The 12,191-nt window shown below is 42.3% G+C and overlaps 1 long non-coding RNA gene across 1 annotated transcript; it reads right to left on the bottom strand.

Moving 5' to 3' along the window:
• Positions 1-7,561: 7,561 nt before the first annotated feature.
• On the bottom strand, positions 7,562-8,924 carry LOC147632247 (uncharacterized). Its single transcript, XR_015267160.1, has 3 exons — positions 8,791-8,924; positions 8,279-8,409; positions 7,562-8,161 (listed from the first exon to the last, which is right to left on the bottom strand). It is a non-coding gene; the product is annotated as an uncharacterized LOC147632247 (long non-coding RNA).
• Positions 8,925-12,191: the final 3,267 nt, after the last annotated feature.

The following is a 12,191-nucleotide window of genomic DNA, read 5'->3' on the forward strand; positions in this document are numbered from 1 at the left end:
TCTTCTTGTCCCATCCAGTCGTTTCTCTACTATCCCAAGACTCATTTTGTTATAACAAACTATTACAATAAAGTACATAGGATTACAATGGGCGCACGTGTGTGCTGCCATCTATGCATGATTGTTAGTGTGCTAGCCTTTTACTATCGGCATGTGTCCTCTGGCCATTTCTTCAGGTCCTAGCAATCATCTCCTATCGGATGCTTAACAAGGATGCCCTAGGTGATGCATTAATTAAATAGGATGCAGCCATTTGTGACTCATAGAGATTTCCACTGGCTTCGTGCCACCTTGCGTGACAGCAAGTTGCCTATACTTATGCTAGGTCGGACATGCATTGCCTCTAGAAATGCGTCTCATTTTGTTGATATAGTCCTTACTGCTATAACATGTAATGAGGAACCACTTTCTCATTTTGATGCATTGGAGGATGATAATTGGGTTACAGCCATGTGTTCAGAGTTGGCCTCCATTGAAAAAAATACTACATTGATGGGAGTTATATGACTTGTTTAGGCAAGCGTGTTGTTGGCACAAAGTGGGTGTATAAATTGAAATGCAAGCCTGACAGATCCATTGATCGCTCTATAAGGCTCATTTAGTCACCAAAGGGTATGCCTAGAGAGAGGTGTGGAGCATCTCCCACTAGCTACACCTATGCCTAGAAAGGTGTAGGCAAACGAAGTTAAAGCCGAACCCATTGAAGTACGCGTTCACGGGGTGAGGGGTGGAACACTCCTTGGACACATAGTGTCTAAAGACGGGATTGTTGTCCGATCCAGACAAGGTCAAGTTGATAAGCAAGATAAATCCACCACAAAACCTAAAGGAGCTCAACAAATTCTTGGGCCAAATCAAATGGAACAACTGATTCCTCAAGTACCTCACTGATGTGGCATAGCCACTGTACAACCTCACAAAGAATGGGGCATAATTCCTCTAAAGAGTGCAAGATGCCTTCCAAAATCTAAAAATAATTCTTGCTAGTGCACCGATCATCCAACCGTGAGAATTGGACAAAACGCTCCATGTATTCATGGATGCATCAGATACAACAATTAGAAGTGTGTTGATGCAGTAGAACAGAGGAAGGGTGGTACAGACCCATTTACTATGCTAGCTGAATGCTATCAAATGCCAAGAAAAATTACAACACCACTAAGAGGGAAGTCCTGGGATTGATTTACTCAGTCAATAAATTATGTCATTATCTATTGGGAAATCACTTTGTGTTCTATGTAGATCATCAAGCCCTATTGTATCTCATGAATAAGCCAAATCTAACTAAGAAGCTAGCAAGCTGTGGATGCTTCTACTACAAGAATTTTAGTTCACCATCATGCACACCCCCAACAACCAAAATGCAGTAGCAGATTTCCTTAGTAAAATAGACACACGACAGTAGCCTAAAAGGGTGGCTGATTAGTTTTCAGATGCAAGCCTGTTTATTATTCAGTCTAGACCCATGCAAAGAAATTGGTACTTTGACATGCTGCAGTTCATCTTACTGAAGGCACATTGCCCTCTGACATGAGCAGGGATCAGTGGAAGAAATTGGCTCTCCAAAGCAATTATTACCTTGAGATTGCAGGAGCCCTATACAAAAAAGGGATTGATCAGGTGCTCCATAGATGTGTTCCAGACCATGAACAAAAAGTCATCCTCACGGAAGCACATTAAGAGTATCAAAGCGGATATTACTCTGGAGAAAGAACAAGAAGAAAAGTCTTTCAAGTAGGCTTATGGTGGACCACCATACTTAAAGATGCATGGGACCATACCAGGCAATGTTATGTGTGTTAGCGGATCGGACAGCCGTCAGCCTACTGATTGGATGCCTCATTAGCCAGTCCTACCACTTGAACCCTTTCAGAAGTGGAGAATGGATTTTGTGGGACCATTCAAACCCTTGGTAATAAGGACTAGTAACAAATACATCCTCGTGTGGCAACTGACTACTGCACTAAATGGGTGGAAGCAAAGGCCCTCAAAGATAATTCATTTGCAGCAGTAGCCAAGTTCATGTATGAGAACATCATGATGAGGTTTGGATGCCCAGTGGAGTTGGTAAGTGATTGAGGAGGACACTTCATCAATGAGGTGATTAAAAAATTGACTCAACAACACATGATCCTACATAAAAAATCAAATGTTTACTATCTGCAGGCAAACGGTCAAGTAGAGTCTATGCTGAAGCAGATCCTCATAAAGACAATCAATCAAAATAGAACAAACTGGGATGCGATACTGCACTCCGCACTGTGGGCATTCCACACAGCATACAAGGTAAGAATTAGATTCACCCCATTTACTTTGGTCTATGGCTTAGAAGCAGGAGTTCCAATGGAGTATGTGGTCCCAAGTCTCAGAATAGTCCAAACCAAAAGGCTCAACCCCAAGGAATCAATCAACCAGCGGATGCAGCACGTCATGGAAATGGAGGAAAGAAGGCTACATAGAGCGTGAGTAGCAGATATCACTCAGAAAAGAAGAAAGAAGTGGGTGGACATAAACATCAAGCATAAGATTTTCCAGGAGGATGACAAGGTATTTCCATTCAACTCAAAGATCGGGCAACACCTAGGTAAGCTCAAAATACGCTAAATTAAGCTCAGGCACGTTCAAGTTGAAAACACTAAGTGCTAAAACACTACCCAAGCATGTGAACGGATTCATACTCTGACCCTACATAGAAAGGAATGACAAAGGGCAGCAACCAACCAGTCACACAAAAGGACACAGAGACACACACAGTGGACTAATGCATGATGATATCGATCCCCATCTATATAGTGCAACCAGATGAAGACACATGCACAACACTTTGTGATGAGCGACATTGAATGGAGACAAAATGCATGATGAAAAGCAAAGGAATGGGAACGTGGAGCAAAGAGCAGTAAAATACATCACGCAAAATACGACACACACAAGTGGAAATCATGACATTCTTGGGCGGCTACCTCACTTTTGTGGAAATCATCATGGGTAGGTGCAAATACCTCAAAAACATAGCCCCAATCAAGGAACCCTACCATGGCCAAACTCCTCTACCCTCCATCTCCCTGAATCATTTGTAAATTTCTCTCTCGCTCTTTCCCGTTGTCTCGTCATCTCAAACTCTCTCGATATCACCCATCTTTCCCTCTTATTGCAAAACTCTACAATGAGAACCTGCCATGACTAGTAGCAATAAGCCAGTGCAGTTTGATTCCTGCAACACCATACTGGACCCTATGTTTCACAAGAGTTGCTACCTGCAAAAGGTCGGACTGTTCAGCTTTGCAACAAAGAACTGGACGAGCCTGCAAGAAAATATTGAAGCCAAAGTGATGCTAGTAGAGTAGTCAAAGAACAACAAAGTCAAGATAATGGAAGGGCATAACGTTGTGCCGGTCACGCTAGAAAACATCGCCAAGGCATTCAATATTCCCCCGAAAGGCATCCCCAATGCCAACCCCTATGATGTGGATATTGAGGAGGAACTCTCAAAAGTCGGTAAGGAATACTCTATCGTCACATGCTGTGATCGAGACAAGAAAAAATAATTTAGATTTTACCTAGACATGATCTGTCTACTTGCTAAAAAGACCAACATAAGTAGAACCAACCATAGACTATTGGCAGTGGTGGCGGCAAAACATGGCCAGAAGGTGAATTGGGCAATAGTGGTGGCTAAAAACATGCAGCAGCAAGCTTAAAAGCTGCGGCGGCTGTCAAGAAGTCACACAAAGATGGCAAGACACTTAAAAGCCTTGGGCAGTAGTGGTGGCTAAAAACATGCAGCAGCAAGCTTAAAAGCTGCGGCTGTCAGGAAGTCACACAAAGATGGCAGGACACTTAAAAGCCTTGGCACAACTCAGTGAGCTAGAGAAGGATAAGCTCCGCTGCTGCAAACCAAGAGAGCGTGAAGAAGGAGTGAGAAAGAGACTAGAGGAGGAGTCTAAGAGGCAAAGGTTGGAAGAAGCAACAGCAAGGAGGAAGAGACTAGAGAAGGAGTCTCAAAAGCAGAAGAAAGAAGAAGAAGCCACCAGGAAGAGACAAGTGGAGGAAAGCGACACGCAAAAGTTGGCTAGAGAGGTAGAACAATAATGCCTTGCAGTTGAATCTACAACTAGGCTAAAGAGGCATAGCAAAAACACCTTGCAGTCAAATTTACAACCAAGAACAGAGCTGACAACCTCAATAGAAGCTAAAAAGACAACACAGGAAGAAACCTCCAAAGCAGACTCCCTCCAAAGGAAGTTTGAATGGTCTCAGCACATGACCTATCGCAAACCAAAAAAAGCAAAAGGAGGCCCAAGAAACCAAGGAGCAGCAAAAACAACAACTTGAGGGCATAGACAAGCAACTGGTGATGAAGAGTGGACTGTCCCTGAGCAGAAGAAGCACCATAGGGGAAAATCCAAAAAGCACCAGCCACAATAAGAAATAGGCTAAGCAGGATGAGGTAGTCAACTGACCCAACCTCTCAAAACATTCTCACACAGCACTAGAGAATATTGCAAATTGTGTCATGGACACAATTTGGAGAATGAAGAAAGACTTGATCAAGTGGAACTTGGAAGCGCAGGAAGCCATGGAGGCTAAAGAAGAGCTCCCCATAGTGCAGATGCATGTGGAACTAATGGAGCAGTGGAAAGAGGAACCTCCTACTACCACCAATCCAACCACAGGACAAAGATGGAGATGGAGGAGGAACCGGAGGGTCATCCTTTGCAGAGCTACAAGGAACCTCAACCTACAAAGCAACCACTATTACCTCCACAGAGGGAACACACAATCAGATCAGCCAGGTGAAAGAGCTCTAGAGTAGAATACACAAACTAGCAGAGCAGTTAGAGAGGAAAAAAGAACAAGAGATAGTGTCATCCAAAGGTGCTACAGGCGAAAGCTCCACAAGTCAGCAAACTTCTTGTGGACCAACAAAAATAGATCGAAACACTCAAAAAAATAGCTAGAACACGAACAATAGAAAAAAACGTTGGTGTTGGCCAAGGGTGGCCAAGGGCAAAGAACTAATACATCAGCCAGATATCACAAAGAAAGTCACAGTTAGCAGTATGCATACTATCGACCAGATGACACTAGAAAAGTTAAAAGAACAAATCATCATCTTGGAGAAGTAGATGTCCGTGTAACATGATGAAAATATAGCCAGACAAACTACCATGATAGAAATGGAAGAGAAATTCAAGAAAATGGATAAGGCACTTGCTCAAGCATATGCCAAGCTGGATAGGCAAAAGGCAAAGCACATACAGCTAGAAGAGCTGGTTGGCGGAGAAGAAAGCCTCCCCCAAAACAAGGTTTAGATGGAAGACTGACACAGCAGCACAGAGAAACAAGAGACCATCACTGCCAAAAAGTTACAACAGCTACGTAGTCTAAAAGAAGAAAACTCCAAGCTGACCTCTCAACTGCTAAAAATACAACATAAGTTGAAAGCTGTCAAGGAAGAAGCTAGAAAACCACAGGAACAACTAGAAGAGCTGATAGAGGCAATAAAGAAACAATTGGTAGATTTGCACATAGAAATCCAGATAAAGGACACCAAGATGAAAAAAGCTACCAAGGTGGCGCTAGAGCTAAAAATGGTCCGAACGTAGCTCACGCAAGAACAAAGCAACATAAGAAGCTGCACGAGGAGCTGCACGAGGAGCTGCTAACAACCAAGAAACAGTTGAGATCAGCAACTCCGCTAGCTGCTAAATAAACAATCAAGTGAACATCCTCCGTTAGTAGAGTTAGTCAATCTTCGGGAGACACATCAACAACGACAGCAGGCACAAGCGACAAAACAACTAAAGGCTAGAGCACAAAATCTGGAATATGCTACCTACTTTCTTGCCAAATTCAAACAACAGTATGAAGATAAAAATTGGGACCTGCCTGTCAACCCATACAAGATAGATGAATTCCTCCACAAATACAAACCACAGGAGAGACCCACATCGTCGCAGGCCCTTAGATCTTCAGCTGAGCGGATCCTAAATGATGGTACACAGCTGCTACTATAGGGCAAGACAAAGAAGAACCCGATATTTGTGATGAAGAAGACAGAGAGGCCCTGCAGCCAGCTGGACTCCAGCCCACAGATACAAATATCTACGAAAGTGTTCTTTCATTCTTTAAATTACCAAGCAGCACATGTTGATGCAGAAAGTTTTTTTGATATGATTCAACCCCAAGATAATAGGGGGGTTTAGGATGTGATCCACAAGAAGAAAACATGTACTGGCACGTGATAGAATAAAAGGTCATCCCAATCAACCCCCCATCATCCACCTCCACCCATTCATCAAACCTTCTGATCAACCTCCTAGTAGGCAGCTAGCAGAGAGCCACCGGGCATGCTAGGTGTTGAGCGTCTGATAGGATCTCATTGGTGGGACCTGAAGAACTGGTTGAAGGACACATGCTGATAGTAAAAGGTCGGTATAATAACAGTCATGCACATATGGTAGCGCACACACGCGCCCATTGTAATCGTATGTACTTTATTGTAATAGTTTGTTAACAGAATGAGTATTATAATAGTAGGGCAATGGTTGGATGGGACAAGAAGAAGGTCCTTCCAAGATAGCAAAGAAGGTTCTTCCAAGGTAGCAAAGAAGGTGGCAGTTAGCAGTTAAGGAGATAGGTATATAGAGAGATAGAAGAGAACAATAGAGACAAAGTTAGTTTGGAGCACAAAACATTGTACAAGTTGGACAATAATACAGAGCCCTTGAGCATTATTTCATTGTGTAGTGTCTGAGTGAGTGAGCTTTATAGTTCTGTGCGCATTTTCTATTTTGGCTAACGACTCGTGAGTTCTGAACCCATTGGACTTAGGCATTGACAGAATTACTTCTGACCAATAAAATTGTCTTGCTCGTCGGATTAACCACTGACAATCCTGACCAAAGTGTGGCTAATTTGCAGTAACAGGGTTGGGCTACTGAATATGTTGATTGGCAACAATAGCAAAAGGCTGATTTGGAGCCAAAGGAGGCTCAACGAATTCAATACCAATACTAAACAATGGCAGAGCAACGTATCAAAGACATATGGGGCATCAATTGATGGCTAGAGCCGACATGAAAGCATAGGTTGGGATGCATATTCATCAAAGATGACATCTCTAGAGACAATAATCTTCCTGGTAGAAGGAACATACAGCAAGTATCCCTTGATTTCACTGCTATATCCCACAAAAATATATTTCAATGCCTTTGCTTCAAGTTTATGTCTGTGTTGTGCTGGTACACGCACGTAAGCTAGACATCCAAAAACACACATATGAGTGACTACAAGGATTCTTTCATGCCAGGTCTCATAAGTTGTCATAGATTTCAATGCTTTAATCGAACAATGGTTCAACACATAGTTAGCACACATGACTACTTCAAGCCAAAATCTAGATGGCAAATCCTTGTTTTTAAGCATACACCTTGCCATTTCCATGAATGTATGATTACGGCGTTCAGCCACACCATTCAGTTGTGGTATACAAGGTGTAGTAAACTGATGAGAAATACCACATGACTGCATAAAAATTGTAAACTCATGTGACAAGTATTCCCCCCCTCAATCGGTACGTAATGTCAGGAGCTTATGGCTCCAAGCATTTTCAGCCATGGGGAGAAATTTATGGAAAGCCAAAAATGCATCTGATTTGGCTTTCAGACCATACACCGAATAGAAACGGGTGTAATCATCAATGAAAGCCATAAAGTATAGATGATCTGCAAAAGATGTTGCCCTCATAGGACCACATAAATCATTATATACAAGCTGCAATGGCCGAGTAGCTCGCATAGTGCCATCTTTCGGAAAGGACTACTGATGCATCTTTCCCAATATGCATCCCTCGCATACATGCTTGTGTGGGAGATGCATAGATAGCAATTCATGAACCATAGATTGATGGTGTAAACACATAAGAGAAGAAAAATTAAGGTGATCAAATCGAGCATGCCATAGCTCAGTATCACGCACAACCTGTGAAGTGAAAGCAGCCCACAGCATCATCATGAGAAAGCAACCTGTGAAGTGAAAGCATGCCATTGTAGTTGCAGCAAGACTTTGATGCTCTTTCTTGTTCTCACTCTCTTCCCACTTCTGGCATTCCTCAATTACATGACCAATTTTTCGATAATAGTGGCATCTCTTCTCACTGGTGTTGCAAGACATTGTACACAATAGATTAATGCACAAACTAAAGTATATTTGACACAGGCTGCACGTGACTCAGAGTATCTCAAATGTCTTCTCAATGCATGTGCAAACTCACCAAACCAGCAATCTGCATGTCAAAATCTGTAGGTGGAATCGATGGACGTAGTGCAGAATTGGCAAGTCGAAATCCGATGATGTGGAATCAGTAGGTTGGAAGAAGCTGATGTGGAATCAATAAGTCACAATCTGCTGATGTGGAATGAGTAGGTTAGAATATGCTCACGTGGAATCTGTAGGTCAGAATCTGACGTGGATCTACTGACGTGGGATTAGCAAGTCAAAATCAACAGGCAAAAGCAACTAACGACGTTGAATGTGCAGATCAAAATCTGCAGAGGTGAAAACGGCTGATGCTGAATCTACAACCCACACCAAAGGCCAAAGGCTGAATGCTGAATGCCAAATGCAAAAATCTGAAATCCAATGCCAAATGTGGAATGCCAAACATAGAGTGCCGAATGTTGAATGGGGAAGGCCGCACACTAAAAGCCAACTGCTAAATGCGGAAAGCTGAACACTAAAAGCCGAGTGCTGAATGCGAAAAGCTGAAGGGGCTGAAAAGTTGACCTGCTGAATGCTGAAACCTGAAGCCGAATGCTGAATGCTTGAATGCTGTGAAGTCGAATACTGAATGCAAAAAGCCAAATGCTGAATGGCTGACCGGGAAAAGCTGATAAACACAGAAGTCCAATGCATAAAGCTGAAAGCCAAAGGCTAAATGGCTAACCTAGCAAATCCGATGTGGACACAGTTAAATTGTTGACTAGGAAAAACCAATAGACTCAGGAGTCCTATGCCAAAAGTTGAAATCCGGTACTCAAACAGTAGCAGCAACAACAAAACCAACAGAAATCGACAGACACGAAATTTCAACGCCGAAAGCTTCTTACTTAAGCTGTGTGTAGTGTGTAGGGTATGCCCCAAATGTGCGGCGGCATAAATGAATGACACTAATTTACAGGAGGAGGAAGAATCCCTAAATCTATGGGACATGCTAGAAAATACCTAGGATGCACGACAACAAAAATGAATGACACCACCAATGTACAGAAGAAGGTAGAAACCCTAAATCCAGGATGTGCGCATCATAAATCAATGATACCACTGTACCACTTGCTTCACTGCTTCAAAGAATAATGGCATGGAGCTATTGGTTCTGATACCAAGCTCTGATAATACCAATGTTGGATGGGGGAGTGGATGCTCTACACGCACACAAAGACACACAACACACACAGTCGTATCAAGCTCAAAGAGTGAGAGAGATGAGATGTGATAGTTGAAAGTACTTGATAGAATGATGAGAAATGTGTGGAGGAACTTGTAGTCCTAGGGATAATGTGCCCAACGCACTAGGCCAAAGGCTAACAGGTATACCACATGCCCAAGGGAGCAAGGCTAAGGGTACCATTGTTAGATTATATGTTAAAAGTGGTACATCTATTTGTTCTTGGGGGAGAGCAATACATTTGAAATGGGTTAAGCCCAAAATCATTTGTGCTTGCGATCCTTGAGGAATACATAGGGTTGAGGTCCATAAATAATTCCAGGGTGCTTCTTCATCCTTTAGGAATAAGTAGGATTGGCTACCACTCATGGAGGGCCCCCCTCATGAAATGTTTTGTCCATTGGGGAAACTTGGGATAAAGGAGAGGGTTCACTTAAGGTATGTGTAGAATAGGAGCAAGGGCACTTCATTTGGAGGATTGTATCCAGGTTATCATGTTTGTTTGAGCATGGTCAGTGGTGCATGGTTATACCATAAAATAGGTGGGATTCATGAACTTTCCCAAATCTTAGGTATTTACCCATTTAAAGGAATAACATTAGTTATCCTTGAATTTGAAACTTGAGTTTGAAACCTCATTGATAGGTATCACGAAGGACAAGGTCCCATTTCTCAATGCTTGGGTTTCATGGGCATTCCACTAATTTCAAAGATTTTTCATGACACTTGTAGAAATTAGAGAGGCCACGTGAATGTGTTTAGGTCTTTTGTGTAGCGTGGAGTGATTCCCAACCAAAGTTCATTTGAGTGAGGAGGAGCAAGACATATGCATATATTTGCATAGACATGGGTAATAAACATGGAAGCTGATTTACTGTAGCAGCTTGTGACTACGACATGTTTGGTGAGCTTAGTTCACGTTGCCAAAGACCTCTCCAAACATCCAAATTTTGACTATACAAGGGAGAAAAGAAAGGGGAATGGATAGAGATATATCTTCATCTTTGCTGAAGAAAAGCAAGGGTGAGTTGCAAGCGAAAAGCAAGATGCTTTTTTTGCTACTGCAATCTTCTTTCCAATGTTCTCCTCTTAGGTGCATTCCTTTTGCTGTATGCTTTTCCCCTTAGTTTCCCTTCCTCTTGGTCGGGGTATTGCTAAGGCTTGTTGCCCTTCTAGTAGCCAAAGTACAAGAAGAGGGCATAGCTGAAGTACGGGCCATCATGCATGTAATGAAGAAATTATATATGCACATGCACATGTATGGGTATGGGTATGGACCTAGGCACATGGACCTTTGGATCCCTTGATTAGGGGCATGTGCATGTTGATTAGCCAATGTGAAATGGTCAGGCTCTATATAAGTGACCTTGGTGTAAGCTATTATACCCTTATCACCTTTTATCGCCTTATCATTTGATATAGAGATCTTGTCTTTTTGGAGCTTATCCCAAACTTTAATGGCCTTCTTGGCTATTACCTTAGGATGGTGACCTACACCCATGCCTACTCCATGCCAATAGGCACATCTAGCATTGATACTTTTACGCCTATCTTCCTTCTATGGATCATGAGGATACATTAGTTGATTATGGGAGCATGTTAGAGGATAGTGTGTATTCGACTAGTGATATATTTAGTATAGCACATGAGTTTAGTGATACTTCATGTGGGTTCTCGGGATACTTATGGGCATAGGCCTGAGTTCCTTATGTTAGATAGAAAAAAGCTATTCTTCTAGGACTTTTGCATGTGGAGATGTTCATGATACCACTACTCCTAGCTTTCATACTGTACCTGGCAGTGTTCACTTGGGTATAATCTATGTGTTTGAGCAATCAAGGATAGTGCATGAGGGTAGTGTTGATTTTACATAGGTGAGATCTCATAGAAGACGCATGATTATTCATATGGATCTAGAGAGTTTCATATTTGACTTAGATATTTTCTTAGATCCATTATTGTTGGAGATAGATCCTACCTATGAGGATTACTTTAGTGACATTGAAGATTTCAGGGTTAAAGATTTTATGGATGATGATTCCATTTATCTCTCATGTGTGGATATGTTGTCAGTCCTCAGTGATGATGACGTTTATGATGATCCTATTGATCATACTCTTATCTTGGAGGATCATGCACACAGAGGGATTTGCACATGAGGATATGATGCATAGTTGAGGTCATGCATATACATACATGGATATAGAGGGCCGTGCCTTGGATGTTTTGAGTTGTGCCGGCATTCATTCTTATTTGACTTTACATGATGCTGACTACGAGCTATGTGCATTTGGTTCCTGTGATTGTCGAGTTGCAACATTTACTTTTGGGTGCATCATTTACCCTTTGCAGTATCTGGTTTTTGATTATTTGCATCGACATTCAGATGCTTCTATAGCACCTTCTAGTCTTGGCTGCACGATGGTTCTTTTATGCTAGGATATTTTTGACATTATGACCACGAGTTCCGAGTCATCGTGTGGATGTCTTCAGTGCCGAACCCACATTACGATTATGAGGAAGGGCTAGTTGTTGGTCTTTCCTTCTACATAGGAGGATTTGGAGCTAGCCTCATCATCGATGTTGGTTTTCCATATTTACCCTTTGATCTAGGTGGGTGGAGGACCACCATTCTTTTAGAGTTTGGATGGTCCAGCTTTCCCTTAGATCTAGGAGATCACTACTCCATCGAAAGCCCACCACTCCACTGTTTTCGTTGTTATCGTCAAGCTTGTGTTGC

Source organism: Cibotium barometz, chromosome 13 (genome assembly GCF_041138505.1).
Source record: "Cibotium barometz isolate CiBa-2024 chromosome 13, ASM4113850v1, whole genome shotgun sequence".
NCBI classification, from domain to species: Eukaryota; Viridiplantae; Streptophyta; class Polypodiopsida; order Cyatheales; family Cibotiaceae; genus Cibotium; species Cibotium barometz.